Source organism: Calliopsis andreniformis, unplaced genomic scaffold (genome assembly GCF_051401765.1).
Source record: "Calliopsis andreniformis isolate RMS-2024a unplaced genomic scaffold, iyCalAndr_principal scaffold0251, whole genome shotgun sequence".
In the NCBI taxonomy this organism is placed as follows: domain Eukaryota; kingdom Metazoa; phylum Arthropoda; class Insecta; order Hymenoptera; family Andrenidae; genus Calliopsis; species Calliopsis andreniformis.
In genome coordinates, this window is record NW_027480660.1 from 15,473 (window position 1) to 30,944 (window position 15,472).

Sequence of the window (15,472 nt, forward strand, 5' to 3'; positions counted from 1 at the left end):
GGATTGAGGATTGAGGATTGAAGGTTGAGGATTGATGGTTGAGGATTGGGTGTTGAGGATTGAAGAATGAGGATTGAGGATTGAGGATTGAGGATTGAAGATTGAGGATTGAGGGTTGAGGATTGAGGATTGAATATTGAGTATTGAGGATTGAAGATAGAGGATTGAGGATTGAGGGTTGAGGATTGAGGACGAGGACTGACGGTTGAGGATTCAGGTTTGAGGATTGAGGATTCAGGATTGAGGACTGAGGATTGAGGATTGAGGATTGAGCATCGAGGATTGTAGATTGAGGACTGGGGATTGAGGATTGAAGATTGAGGATTAAGGATTGAGGATTGGGGATTGAGGATCTAGGATTGGAGATTGATTATTGAGGATTGAAGATTGAGGATTGAGGATTGAGGATTGAGAATTGAGAATTGAGGATGAGGACTGAGGGTTAGGATTGAGGATTGAGGAACGAGAATTCAGGATTGGGGATTGAGGACTGAGGATTGACGATTGAGTATTGAAGATTGAGGATTGATTACTGAGGATTGAGGATTGAGGATTGAGGATTGAGGATTGAAGATTCATTATTGAGGATTGAAGATTGAGAATTGAGGATTGAGGATTGAACATTGAGGAATGAGCGTTCAGGGTTGAGTGATGAGAATTGATGTTTGTGGATAGAGATTTAAAGATTGCAGATTGAGTATTGAGTATTGAAAACTGTGACTTGAGGATATTCTATTGGGGATTGAGGATTGACAACTGATTGTTGAGGACTGAGGGCTGAAGGTTGAGGATGCAGGATTGAGGGTTCAGAATTGAGGTTTGTGGACTGAGGACTGAGGATTGAGGAATGAGGTTTGAGGATTGAGGATTGAGGATTGAGGATTGAATATTGATGATTGAAGATTCAGGATCGTGGGTTGAGGGTTGTGGATTGAGGACGAGGACTGAGGGTTGAGTATTGATGTTTGAGGTCTGAGGATTGAGGATTGAGGTTTGAGAATTGAGGATTGAGGATTGGGGATTGAGGATTGAAGATTGAGTATTGGGTTTTGAGGATTGAAGAATGAGGATTGAGGATTGAGGATTGAGGTTGTGGATTGAAGATTGAGTATTGAGGATTGAAGATTGAGGATTGAGGATTGAGGATTGAGGATTGAGGATTGAGGATTGATTATTGAGGATTGAAGATTGAGGATTGAGGATTGAGGATTGAGAATTGAGAATTGAGGATGAGGACTGAGGGTTAGGATTGAGGATTGAGGAACGAGAATTCAGGATTGGGGATTGAGGACTGAGGATTGACGATTGAGTATTGAAGATTGAGGATTGATTACTGAGGATTGAGGATTGAGGATTGAGGATTGAGGATTGAAGATTCATTATTGAGGATTGAAGATTGAGAATTGAGGATTGAGGATTGAACATTGAGGAATGAGCGTTCAGGGTTGAGTGATGAGAATTGATGTTTGTGGATAGAGATTTAAAGATTGCAGATTGAGTATTGAGTATTGAAAACTGTGACTTGAGGATATTCTATTGGGGATTGAGGATTGACAACTGATTGTTGAGGACTGAGGGCTGAAGGTTGAGGATGCAGGATTGAGGGTTCAGAATTGAGGTCTGTGGACTGAGGACTGAGGATTGAGGGATGAGGTTTGAGGATTGAGGATTGAGGATTGAGGATTGAATATTGATGATTGAAGATTCAGGATCGAGGGTTGAGGGTTGTGGATTGAGGACGAGGACTGAGGGTTGAGTATTGATGTTTGAGGTCTGAGGATTGAGGATTGAGGTTTGAGAATTGAGGATTGAGGATTGAGGATTGAGGATTGAAGATTGAGTATTGGGTGTTGAGGATTGAAGAATGAGGATTGAGGATTGAGGATTGAGGATTGGGTATTGATGATTGAAGGATGAGGATTGAGGATTGAGGATTGAGGATTGGCGCTTGAGGATTGAGGATTGAGGATGGAGGATAGAAGAGAGAGGACTGAGTATTGAGGATTGAAGAATGAGTATTGAGGATTGAGGATTGAGGATTGAGGATTGAAGACTGAGTATAGAGGATTGAGAATTGAGGATTGAGGATTGAGGATTGAGTATTGAGCATTGAAGATTGGGGATTCAGGATTGAGGATTGAAGATTGAGCATTGGGTGTCGAGGATTGAAGAATGAGGATTGAGGATTGAGGACTGAGGATTGAGGATTGAGGATTGAGGATTGAGGATTGAGGATTGAATATTGATGATTGAAGATTGAGGATTGAGGATTGAGGGTTGTGGATTGAGGACAAGGACTGAGGGTTGAATATTGATGTTTGAGGTCTGAGGATTGAGGATTGAGGATTGAGAATTGAGGATTGAGGATTGAGCATTGAAGATTGAGGATTGGGTATTGAGGATTGAAGAATGAGGATTGAGGATTGAGGATTGAGGATTGAGGATTGAAGATTGAGGATTGGGTATTGAGGATTGAAGAATGAGTGTTGAGGATTGAAATATGTGAATTGAGGGTATTCTATTGAGTATTGAGGATTGACAATTGATTTTTGAGGACTGAGGGCTGAAGATTGAGGATTCAGGATTGAGGATTGGGGATTGTGGTTTGAGGACTGAGGATTGAGGGTTGAGGATTGAGGATTGAGGATTGAGGATTGAGGATCGAAGATTGAGTATTGAGGATTGAAGATTGAGGATTGAGGATTGAGGATTGAGGATTGAGGATTGAGGATTGAGGATTGAGGATTGAGGATTGAGGATTGAAGATTGAGTATTGAGGATTGAAGACTGACGATTGAGGATTGAGGATTGAGGATTGTAGATTGAGTATTGAGGATTGAAGACTGACGATTGAGGATTGAGGATTGAGGATTGAGGATTGAGGATTGAGGATTGAGGATTGAGGATTGAAGACTGACGATTGAGGATTGAGGATTGAGGATTGAGGATTGAGGATTGAGGATTGAGGATTGAGGATTGAGGATTGAACATTGAGTATTGAGGATTGAAAATTGAGGATTGAGGATTGAGGATTGAGGATTGAGGATTGAAGATTGAGGATTGAGGATTGAAGTTGAGGATTGATGATTGAGGATTGAGGATTGAGGATTGAGGGCTGAGGATTGAAGATTGAGGATTGGGTATTGAGGATTGAAGAATGAGGATTGAGGATTGAGGATTGAGGATTGAGGATTGGAGATTGAGTATTGAGGATTGAATGTTGACGGTTGAGGATTCGGGATTGAGGATTGAGGATTGAGGACTGAGGATCGAGGATTGAAGATCGAGTATTGAGGATTGAAGATTGATGATTGGGGATTGAGGATTGTGGATTGAGGATTGAAGATTGAGGATTGAAGATTGAGTGTTGAGGATTGAAGATTGAGGATTGAGGATTGCGGATTGAGGATTGAGGATTGAAGATTGAGTATTGCGGACTGAGTGTTGAGGGTTGAGTGATGAGAATTGATGTTTGTGGATAGAGACTTGAAGATTGCAGATTGAGTGTTGAGTATTGAAACCTGTGAATTGATGATATTCTATTGAGGATTGAGGATTGACGTCTGATAGTTGAGGTCTGATTTCTGAAGATTGAGGATTCAGGATTGAGGTTTGAGGACTGAGGATTGAGGATTGAGGATTGAGGCTTGAGGATTGAGGATTGAGGATTGAAGATTGAGGATTGAGGATTGAGGATGAGAGCTGAGGGTTGAGGATTGAGGTTTGAGGACTGAGGACTGAGGATCGAGGATTGAGAGTTGAGGATTGAGGATTGAGGATTGAAGATTGAGGATTAGGTATTGAGGATTGAAGAATGAGGAGTGGGTATTGAGGATTGAAAAATGAGGATTGAGGATTGAGGATTGAGGATTGAGGACTGAAGACTGAGTATTGAGGATTGAATATTGAGGATTGAGGATTGAGGATTGAGGATTGAGGATTGAGGACTGAGGATTGAAGATTGAGTATTGAGGATTGAAGATTGAGGATTGAGGATTGTGGATTGAAGATTGCAGATTGAGTATTGAGGATTGAAGGCTGAGGATTGAGGATTGAGGATTGAGGATTGGGGATTGAGGATTGAGGATTGAGGATCGAAGATTGAGTATTGAGGATTGAAGACTGACGATTGAGGATTGAGGATTGAGGATTGGGTATCGAGAATTGAAGAATGAGGATTGAGGATTAAGGATTTAAGATTGCGGATTGAAGATTGAGGATTGAGTATTGAGAATTGAGGATTGAATATTGAGTATCGAGGATTGAAGATAGAGGATTGAGGATTGAGGGTTGAGGATTGAGGACGAGTACTGACGGTTGAGGATTGAGGTTTGAGGATTGAGGATTGAGGTTTGAGGACAGAGGACTGAAGATTCAGGATTGAGAATAGAGGATTTAGGATTGAGAATTGAAGATTGTGGATTGGGTATTGAGGATTGATGAATGAGGATTGAGGATTGAGGATTGAGGATTGCGGATTGACGATTGAGGATTGAAGACTGACGATTGAGGATTGAGGACTGAGGATTGGGGATTCAGGATTGAGGACTGAGGATTGAGGATTGAGGATTGATCATTGAGGATTGTAGATAGAGGACTGGGGATTGAGGATTGAAGATTGAGGATTAAGGATTGAGGATTGGGTATTGAGGATCTAGGATTGGAGATTGATTATTGAGGATTGAAGATTGAGGATTGAGGATTGAGGATTGATGATTGAGGATTGAAGGTTGAGGATTGGGGATTGAGGATTGAAGATTGATGGTTGAGGATTGAGGATTGAGGATTGACGCTTGAGGATTGTGGATTAAGGATGGAGGATAGAAGAGAGAGGACTGAGTTTTGAGGATTGAAGAATGAGGATTGCAGATTGCAGATTGAGTATTGAGGATTGAAGACTGAGTATTGAGGATTGGGGATTGAGGATTACGGATTGAGGATTGGGGATTGAGGATCTAGGATTGGATATTGATTATTGAGGATTGAAGATTGAGGATTGAGGATTCAGGATTGAGAATTGAGAATTCAGGATGAGGACTGAGGGTTAGGATTGAGGATTGAGGAACGAGAATTCAGGATTGGGGATTGAGGACTGAGGATTGACGATTGAGTATTGAAGATTGAGGATTGATTACTGAGGATTGAGTATGGAGGATTGAGGATTGAGGATTGAGGATTGAAGATTCAGTATTGAGGATTGAAGATTCAGAATTGAGGATTGAGGATTGAACATTGAGGAATGAGCGTTCAGGGTTGAGTGATGAGAATTGATGTTTGTGGATAGAGATTTAAAGATTGCAGATTGAGTATTGAGTATTGAAAGCTGTGACTTGAGGATATTCTATTGGGGATTGAGGATTGACAACTGATTGTTGAGGACTGAGGGCTGAAGGTTGAGGATGCAGGATTGAGGGTTCAGAATTGAGGTTTGTGAACTGAGGACTGAGGATTGAGGAATGAGGTTTGAGGATTGAGGATTGAAGGTTGAGGATTGGGTATTGAGGATTGAACATTGAGGATCGAGGATTGAGTATTGAGGATTGAGGATTGAGGATTGAAGATTGAGTATTGATGTTTGAGGTCTGAGGATTGAGGATTGAGGTTTGAGAATTGAGGATTGAGGATTGAGGATTGAGGATTGAAGATTGAGTATTGGGTGTTGAGGATTGAAGAATGAGGATTGAGGATTGAGGATTGAGGATTGGGTATTGATGATTGAAGGATGAGGATTGAGGATTGAGGATTGAGAATTGACGCTTGAGGATTGAGGATTGAGGATGGAGGATTGAAGAGAGAGGACTGAGTATTGAGGATTGAGTGTTGAGAATTGCTGTTTGAGGTCTGAGATATGATTATTGAATTCTGTGGATTGAGTATTGAACCATGAGATTTCAGGGTATCCTATAGAGTATTGAGAAATGAGGATTGATGGTTGAGTAATGAGGATAGATGGTTGAGTGTTGTGTGTCGAAAAATGAGGATTGAGCATTGACGATTGAGGATTGAGGATTGAAGATTGGGGATTGGGGATTGAGGACTGGCGATTGAGGATTGAGTATTGAGGATTGAGAATTGAGGATTGAGGATTGAGGATTGAGTATTGAGGATTGAAGATTGAGGATTGAGGATTGAGGATTGAGGATTGAGGATGAGGGCTGAGGGTTGAGGATTGAGGTTTGAGGACTGAGGACTGGGGATTGAGGATTGAGAATTGAGGAATGGTGATTGAGGATTGAAGATTGAGGATTGGGTATTGATGATTTAAGGATGAGGATTGAGGATTGAGGATTGAGGATTGAGGATTGAAGATTGAGGATTGAGGATTGAGGATTGAGGATTGAAGATTGAGGATTGAGGATTGAGGTTTGAGGATTGAATATTGAGTATTGAGGATTGAAGATAGAGGATTGAGGATTGAGGGTTGAGGGCTGAGGACGAGGACTGACGGTTGAGTATTGAGGTTTGAGGGTTGAGGTTTCAGGATTCAGGACTGAGGATTGAGGATTGAGGATTGAGCATTGAGGATCGAAGATTGAGGACTGGGGATTGAGGATTGAGGAATGGGGATTGAGTATTGAAGATTCAGGATTGGGTATTAATGATTGAAGGATGAGGATTGAGGACTGGCGATTGAGGATTGAGTATTGAGGATTGAGAATTGAGGATTGAGGATTGAGGATTGAGTATTGAGGATTGAAGATTGAGGATTGAGGATTCAGGACTGAGGATTGAGGATGAGGGCTGAGGGTTGAGGATTGAGGTTTGAGGACTGAGGACTGAGGATTGAGGATTGAGAATTGAGGATTGAGGATTGAGGATTGAAGATTGAGGATTGGGTATTGATGACTGAAGGATGAGGATTGAGGATTGAGGATTGAGGATTGAGGATTGAAGATTGAGGATTGAGGATTGAGGATTGAGGAGTGTATAATGAGTATTGAGGATTGAAGATAGAGGATTGAGGATTGAGGGTTGAGGATTGAGGACGAGGACTGACGGTTGAGGATTGAGGTTTGAGGATTGAAGATTGAGGATTGAGGTTTGAGGACTCAGGATTGAGGACTGAGGATTGAGGATTGAGGATTGAGGATTGAGGATTGAGGATTGAAGATTGAGGATTGGGTATTGAGTATTGAACATTGAGGATTGAGGGTTGAGTATTGAGGATAGAGGATTGAGGATTGAAGACTGAATATTGATGATTGAAGGTTGAGGATCGAGGATTGAGGGTTGTGGATTGAGGACGAGGACTGAGGGTTGAGTATTGATGTTTGAGATCTGATGATTGAGGATTGAGGATTGAGAATTGAGGATTGAGGATTGAGGGTTGAAGATTGAGGATTGGGTGTTGAGGATTGTAGAATGAGGATTGAAGATTGAGGATTGAGGATTGAGGATTGAAGATTGAGTATTGAGGATTGAGGATTGAGGATTGAGGATTGAGGATTGAGGATTGAGAATTGAGGATTGAGGATTGAGGATTGAAGGTTGAGGATTGGGTATTGAGGATTGAACATTGAGGATTGAGGATTGAGTATTGAGGATTGAGGATTGAGGATTGAAGGTTGAGGATTGAAGGTTGAGGATTGGGTGTTGAGGATTGAAGAATGAGGATTGTGGATTGAGGATTGAGGATTGAGAATTGAGGATTGAGTGTTGGGTATTGAGTATTGAGCATTGAGGATTGAGGGTTGTGGATTGAGGACGGCGGACTGAGGATAGAGGATTGAGGATTGAGGATTGAGGATTGAGGATTGAGGATTGAGGATTGAGGATTGAGCATTGAATATTGAGGATTGAGGTTTGCGGACGGAGGATTGAGGATTGAGTATTGTGGATTGAGGATTGAGGATTGAGAATTGAGGATTGAGTGCTGAATATTGAGGATTGAAGGTTGAGGACTGAGGATTGACGATTGAATATTGAGGACTGTGTGTTGAGGATAGAGCGTTGAGAATTGACGTTTGAGGACTAAGATTTGAAGAAAGAAGATTGAGGATTGAGTATTGAAGACGGAGGACAGAGGGTTGGGGACTGAGTATTGAGGATTGAGGATTGAGGATTGATGGTTGAGGATTGAGGATTGAGAATTGAGGATTGTGGATTGAGGATTGAGGATTGAGGATTGAGGATTGAGGATTGCGGATTGAGGATTGAGGATTGAGGATTGTGGATTGAGGATTGAGGATTGAGAATTGTGGATTGAGGATTGAGGATTGAGGATTGAGGATTGAGGATTGAGGATTGAGTATTGAGGTTTGAGGATTGAGGATTGAGGATTGAGGATTGAGGATTGAGGATTGAGGATTGAGGATTGAGGATTGAGGATTGAGGATTGAAGATTGAGGATTGATGGTTGAGTATTGAAGATAGAGGGTTGGGAATTGATGATTGAGAATTGAGGATTGGGGATTGAGGATTGAGCATTGAATATTGAGGATTGAGGTTTGAGGATTGAGGATTGAGGATTGAGGATTGAGGATAGAGGATTGAGGTTAGAGGTTAGAGAACTGAGGATTGAGGATTGAGGATTGAGGATTGAGCATTTAGGGCTGAGGATTGAGGTTTGAGGACTGAGGACTGAGAATTGAGGATTGACAATAGAGGATTTAGGATTGAGGATTGAAGATTGAGGATTGGATATCGAGAATTGAAGGATGAGGATTGAGGATTGAGGATTGAAGATTGCGGATTGAGAATTGAGGATGGAGGGTTGAGGACTGAGGTTTGAGAATTGAGGATTGACAATTGAATTATGGGGATTGAGAATTGAGGATTGTGTATTGAGGATCGAGGATTGAGGATTGATGATTGATGGTTGGGGATTGAGTATTGAGGACTGATGATTGAGGATTGAGGATATTCTACAGATGATTGAGGATTGCGAATTGAGGGTTGAGGATTAATGGTTGAGACTGTGGGTTGAGGATTGAGCGTTGAGGATTGAGGATTGAGGTTTGAGGATTGAGGATTGAGGATTGAGGATTGATGATTTTGGATTGAAGATTGAGGATTGAGGATTGAGCATTGAGCATTGAGAGTTGAGTATTGAGGGTTGAAGGTTGTGAACTGAGGAAACGTGATTGAATATTGAGGACTGAGTGTTGAGGATAGAGTGTTGAGAATTGATGTTTGAGAACTAAGATTTGATGATTGAAGATTGAGGATTGAGTATTGAAGACTGAGAATTGAGGATATTCTACTGATGATTGAGGATTGAGGATTGAGGATTGAGGATTGATGGTTGAGACTGTGGGTTGAGGATTGCGCGTTGAGGATTGAGGATTGAAGGTTGAGGATTGAGGATTGATGGTGAAGATTCAGGTTTGAGAATTGAGGATGGAGGATTGAGGACTGAGGTTTGAGAATTGAGGATAGACAATTCAATTTTGGGGATTGAGGATTGAGGATTGAGGATTGAGGATTGAGGGCTGATTACTGCGGGCTGAGGGTTGAGGATTGAGGATTGGGGATTGAGGATTGAAGATTGAGGATTGAGGATTGAGTATTGAAGACTGAGGACAGAGGCTTGAGGACTGAGTATTGAGGATTGAGTATTGAGGATTGATGGTTGAGGATTGAGGATTGAAGATTGAGGATTGAGGATTGAGGATTGAGCATTGAGGATTGAGGATTGAGGATTGAGGATTGAGGATTGAGGATTGAGGATTTAGGATTGAGCATTGAGGATTGAGTATTGAGGATTGAGGATTGAGGATTGAAGACTGAGAATTGAGAATTGATGATTGAGTATTGAGGATTGAGGATTGAGGGTTGAGCATTGAATATTGAGGACTGAAGATTGAGGACGGAGGATTGAGGATTGAGGATTGTGGATTGAGGATTGAGGATTCAGAATTGAGGATTGAGTGTTGGGTATTGAGTATTGAGCATTGAGGACGGAGGATTGAGAATTGAGAATTGAGGACTGAGGATTGAGTATTGAGGATTAAGGATTGAGGATTGAGGATTGAGGATTGAGGATTGAGGATTCAGGTCTGAGTGTTGAGGATTGAAGGTTGAGGACTGAGGATTGACGATTGAATATTGAGGACTGGGTGTTGAGGATAGAGCGTTGAGGCTTGACGTTTGAGGACTAAGATTTGAAGAAAGAAGATTGAGGATTGAGTATTGAAGACTGAGGACAGAGGGTTGGGGACTGAGTATTGAGGATTGAGCATTGAGGATTGATGGTTGAGTGTTGAGGATTGTGGATTGAGGATTGTGGATTGAGGATCGAGGATTGAGTATTGAGGATTGAGGATTGTGGATTGAGGATTGAGGATTGAGAATTGTGGATTGAGGATTGAGGATTGAGGATTGAGGATTGAGGATTGTAGATTGAGGACTGGGGCTTGAGGATTGAGATTTGAGGATTGAGGATTCAGGATTGCGGATTGAGGATTGAGGATTGACGATTGATGGTTGAGGATTCAGGATCGAGGATTGAGCATTGAATATTGAGGATTGAGGTTTGCGGACGGAGGATTGAGGACTGAGGATTGTGGATTGAGGATTGAGGATTGAGGATTGAGAATTGAGGACTGAGTGTTGGGTATTGAGTATTGAGCATTGAGGATTGAGGGTTGTGGATTGAGGACGGCGAATTGAGGATAGAGGATTGAGGATTGAGGATTGAGGATTGAGGATTGAGGATTGAGGATTGTGGATTGAGGATTGAGGATTGAGAATTGTGGATTGAGGATTGAGGATTGAGGATTGAGGGTTGAGGATTGAGGATTGAGGATTGAGTTTTGAGGATTGAGGATTGATGATTGAGGATTGAGGGCTGATTACTGAGGGTTGAGGGTTGAGGGTTGAGGATTGAGGGTTGAGTATTGAAGGCTGAGGACAGAGGGTTGAGGACTGAGTATTGAGGATTGAGGATTGGGGATTGAGGATTGATGGTTGAGGATTGAGTATTGAAGATAGAGGATTCAGGATCGAGGATTGAGTATTGTGTACTGATAGTTGAGGATTGAGTGTTGTGAATTGATGATTGAGCATTGAATATTGAGGACTAAAGTTTGAGGAATGAGGATTGAGGATTGAGGATTGAGGATTGAGGACTGAGGGCTGAGGATCGAGGTTTGAGAATTGAGGATTGACAATTGAATATTGAGGATTGTGGCTTGATGACTGAGGATTGAGGATTGAGGATTCAGGATTGAGAATTGAGGGTTGAGGATTGAGGACGGAGGATTGAGGATTGAGTATTGAGGATTGAGGACTGAGGATTGAGTGTTGAGGATTGAAGGTTGAGGACTGAGGATTGACGATTGAATATTGAGGACTGTGTGTTGAGGATAGAGTGTTGAGAATTGATGTTTGTGGACTAAGATTTGAAGATTGAAAGTTGAGGATTGAGTATTAAAGACTGAGAATTGAGGATATTCTACAGATGATTGACGATTGCGAATTGAGGGTTGAGGATTAATGGTTGAGACTGTGGGCTGAGGATTGAGCGTTGAGGATTGAGGATTGAGGATTGAGGATTGAGGATTGAGGATTGAGGATTTTGGATTGAAGATTGAGGATTGAGGATTGAGCTTTGAGGATTGAGGGTTGAGTATTGAGGGTTGAAGGTTGTGTACTGAGGATAGATGATTGAATATTGAGGAATGAGTGTTGAGGATAGTGTGTTGAGAATTGATGTTTGAGAACTAAGATTTGATGATTGAAGATTGAGGATTGAGTATTGAAAACTGAGAACTGAGGTTTTCCTCTTGAGTATTGAGAATTGAGAATTGGGGATTGAGGATTGAGGATCGAGGATTGAGGATTGAGAATTGGGGATTGAGGATTGAGGATTCAGGATTGAGGATGGAGGACTGCGGATCGAAGATTTGGGATTGAAGATTGAGGATTGAAGATTGAGGGCTGAGTGTTGAAAACTGAGAGTTGAGGTTATTCTATTGAGGATTGAGATTTGAGAATTGACGATTGCGGATGCAGGATTGAGGATTAATTGCTGCAGGTTGAGGATTGAAGATTCAGGATTGAATATCGAGGGTAGAGTGTTGAGGATTGAGGGTCGATGATTGAGGATTGAGGATTGAAGGTTAAGGATTTAGGATTGATGATTGAAGATTGATGACTGAGTGCTGAGAACAGAGTGATGAGGATTGATGTCTGTGAACTGAGATTTGAAAATTGAAGATTGAGTGTTGAGTATTGAAAACTGAGAATTGAGGATTATCTATTGAGTATCGAGGATTGAGGTTTGAGGATTAAGTATTGAGGATTGATGGTTGAGGTTTGAGGATTGACGATTGAAGATTGAGGATTGAGGATTGAGGATTGATGGATGAGGATTGTGGATTGACGATTGAGGATTGAGGATTGCGGATTGAGGATTAAGGGTTGAGGATTGATGGTTGAGGTGTGAGGATAGACGATTGAGGATTGAGGATTGAGGACTGAGGCTTGAGGATTGAGGTTTGAGGATTCAGGATTCAGGATTGCGGATTGAGGATTGAGGATTGACGATTGATGGTTGAGGATTGAGGATTGAGGATCGAGGATTGAGCATTGCATATTGAGGATTGAGGTTTGCGGACGGAGGATTGAGGATTGAGGATTGTGGATTGAGGATTGAGGATTGAGAATTGAGGATTGAGTGTTGGGTATTGAGTATTGAGCATTGAGGATTGAGGGTTGAGGATTGAGGACGGCGGACTGAGGATAGGGGATTGAGGATTGAGGATTGAGGATTGAGGATTGAGGATTGAGCATTGAATATTGAGGATTGAGGTTTGCGGACGGAGGATTGAGGATTGAGTATTGTGGATTGAGGATCGGGGATTGAGAATTGAGGATTGAGTGCTGAATATTGAGGATTGAAGGTTGAGGACTGAGGATTGACGATTGAATATTGAGGACTGGGTGTTGAGGATAGAGCGTTGAGAATTGACGTTTGAGGACTAAGATTTGAAGAAAGAAGATTGAGGATTGAGTATTGAAGACGGAGGACAGAGGGTTGGGGACTGAGTATTGAGGATTGAGCATTGAGGATTGAGGGTTGAGGATTGAGGACGGCGGACTGAGGATAGAGGATTGAGGATTGAGGATTGAGGATTGAGGATCGAGGATTGAGGATTGAGAATTGAGGATTGAGGATTGAGGATTGAGGATTGAGGATGGAGGACTGCGGATCGAAGATTTGGGATCGAAGATTGAGGATTGAAGATTGAGGGCTGAGTGTTGAAAACTGAGAGTTGAGGTTATTCTATTGAGGATTGAGATTTGAGAATTGACGATTGCGGATGCAGGATTGAGGATTAATTGCTGCAGATTGAGGATTGAAGATTCAGGATTGAATATCGAGGGTAGAGTGTTGTGGACTGAGGGTCGATGATTGAGGATTGAGGATTGAAGGTTAAGGATTTAGGATTGATTATTGAAGATTGATGACTGAGTGCTGAGAACAGAGTGATGAGGATTGATGTCTGTGAACTGAGATTTGAAAATTGGAGATTGAGTGTTGAGTATTGAAAACTGAGAATTGAGGATTATCTATTGAGTATCGAGGATTGAGGTTTGAGGATTAAGTATTGAGGATTGATGGTTGAGGTTTGAGGATTGACGATTGAAGATTGAGGATTGAGGATTGAGGATTGAGGCTTGAGGATTGAGGTTTGAGGATTGAGGATTCAGGATTGCGGATTGAGGATTGAGGATTGAGGATTGAGGATTGAGGATTGAGGATTGAGGATTGAGGATTGAGGATTGAGGATTGAGGATTGAGGATTTTGGATTGAAGATTGAGGATTGAGGATTGAGCATTAAGGATTGAGGGTTGAGTATTGAGGATTGAAGGTTGTGGACTGAGGATAGATGATTGAATATTGAGGACTGAGTGTTGAGGATAGAGTATTGAGAATTGATGTTTGAGAACTAAGATTTGATGATTGAAGTTTGAGGATTGAGTATTGAAAGCTGAGAACTGAGGTTTTCCTCTTGAGTATTGAGAATTGAGAATTGGGGATTGAGGATTAAGGGTTGAGGATTGATGGTTGAGGTGTGAGGATAGACGATTGAGTATTGTAGATTGAGGACTGAGGCTTGAGGATTGAGGTTTGTGGATTGAGGATTCAGGATTGCGGATTGAGGATTGAGGATTGACCATTGATGGTTGATGATTGAGGATTGAATATTGAGGATGGGGATTGATGGTTGAAGGTTGAGGACTGAGTGTTGAGGATAGAGTGTTGAGGATGGAGTGTTGAGAATTGATGGTTGGGAACTGAAATTTGAAGATTGCAGGTTATGGATTGAGTATTGAAAACTGAGAATTGAGTATTTTCCATTGAGGATTGAGAATTGACGATTGAATATTGAGGATTGAGTATTGAGGATTGATGGATGAGGATTGTGGATTGACGATTGAGGATTGAGGATTGCGGATTGAGGATTAAGGGTTGAGGATTGATGGTTGAGGTGTGAGGATAGACGATTGAGGATTGAGGATTGAGGACTGAGGCTTGAGGATTGAGGTTTGAGGATTCTGGATTCTGGATTCAGGATTGCGGATTGAGGATTGAGGATTGACGATTGATGGTTGAGGATTGAGGATCGAGGATTGAGCATTGAATATTGAGGATTGAGGTTTGCGGACGGAGGATTGAGGATTGAGGATTGTGGATTGAGGATTGAGGATTGAGAATCGAGGATTGAGTGTTGGGTATTGAGTATTGAGCATTGAGGATTGAGGGTTGAGGATTGAGGACGGCGGACTGAGGATAGAGGATTGAGGATTGAGGATTGAGGATTGAGGATTGAGGATTGAGGATTGAGTGCTGAATATTGAGGATTGAAGTTTGAGGACTGAGGATTGACGATTGAATATTGAGGACTGGGTGTTGAGGATAGAGCGTTGAGAATTGACGTTTGAGGACTAAGATTTGAAGAAAGAAGATTGAGGATTGAGTATTGAAGACGGAGGACAGAGGGTTGGGGACTGTGTATTGAGGATTGAGGATTGAGGATTGATGGTTGAGGATTGAGGATTGAGGATTGAGCATTTAGGGCTGAGGATTGAGGTTTGAGGACTGAGGACTGAGAATTGAGGATTGAGAATAGAGGATTTAGGATTGAGGATTGAAGATTGAGGATTGGATATCGAGAATTGAAGGATGAGGATTGAGGATTGAGGATTGAAGATTGCGGATTGAGAATTGAGGATGGAGGGTTGAGGACTGAGGTTTGAGAATTGAGGATTGACAATTGAATTATGGGGATTGAGAATTGAGGATTGTGTATTGAGGATCGAGGATTGAGGATTGATGATTGATGGTTGGGGATTGAGTATTGAGGACTGATGATTGAGGATTGAGGATATTCTACAGATGATTGAGGATTGCGAATTGAGGGTTGAGGATTAATGGTTGAGACTGTGGGTTGAGGATTGAGCGTTGAGGATTGAGGATTGAGGATTGAGGATTGAGGATTGAGGATTGAGGATTGAGGATTT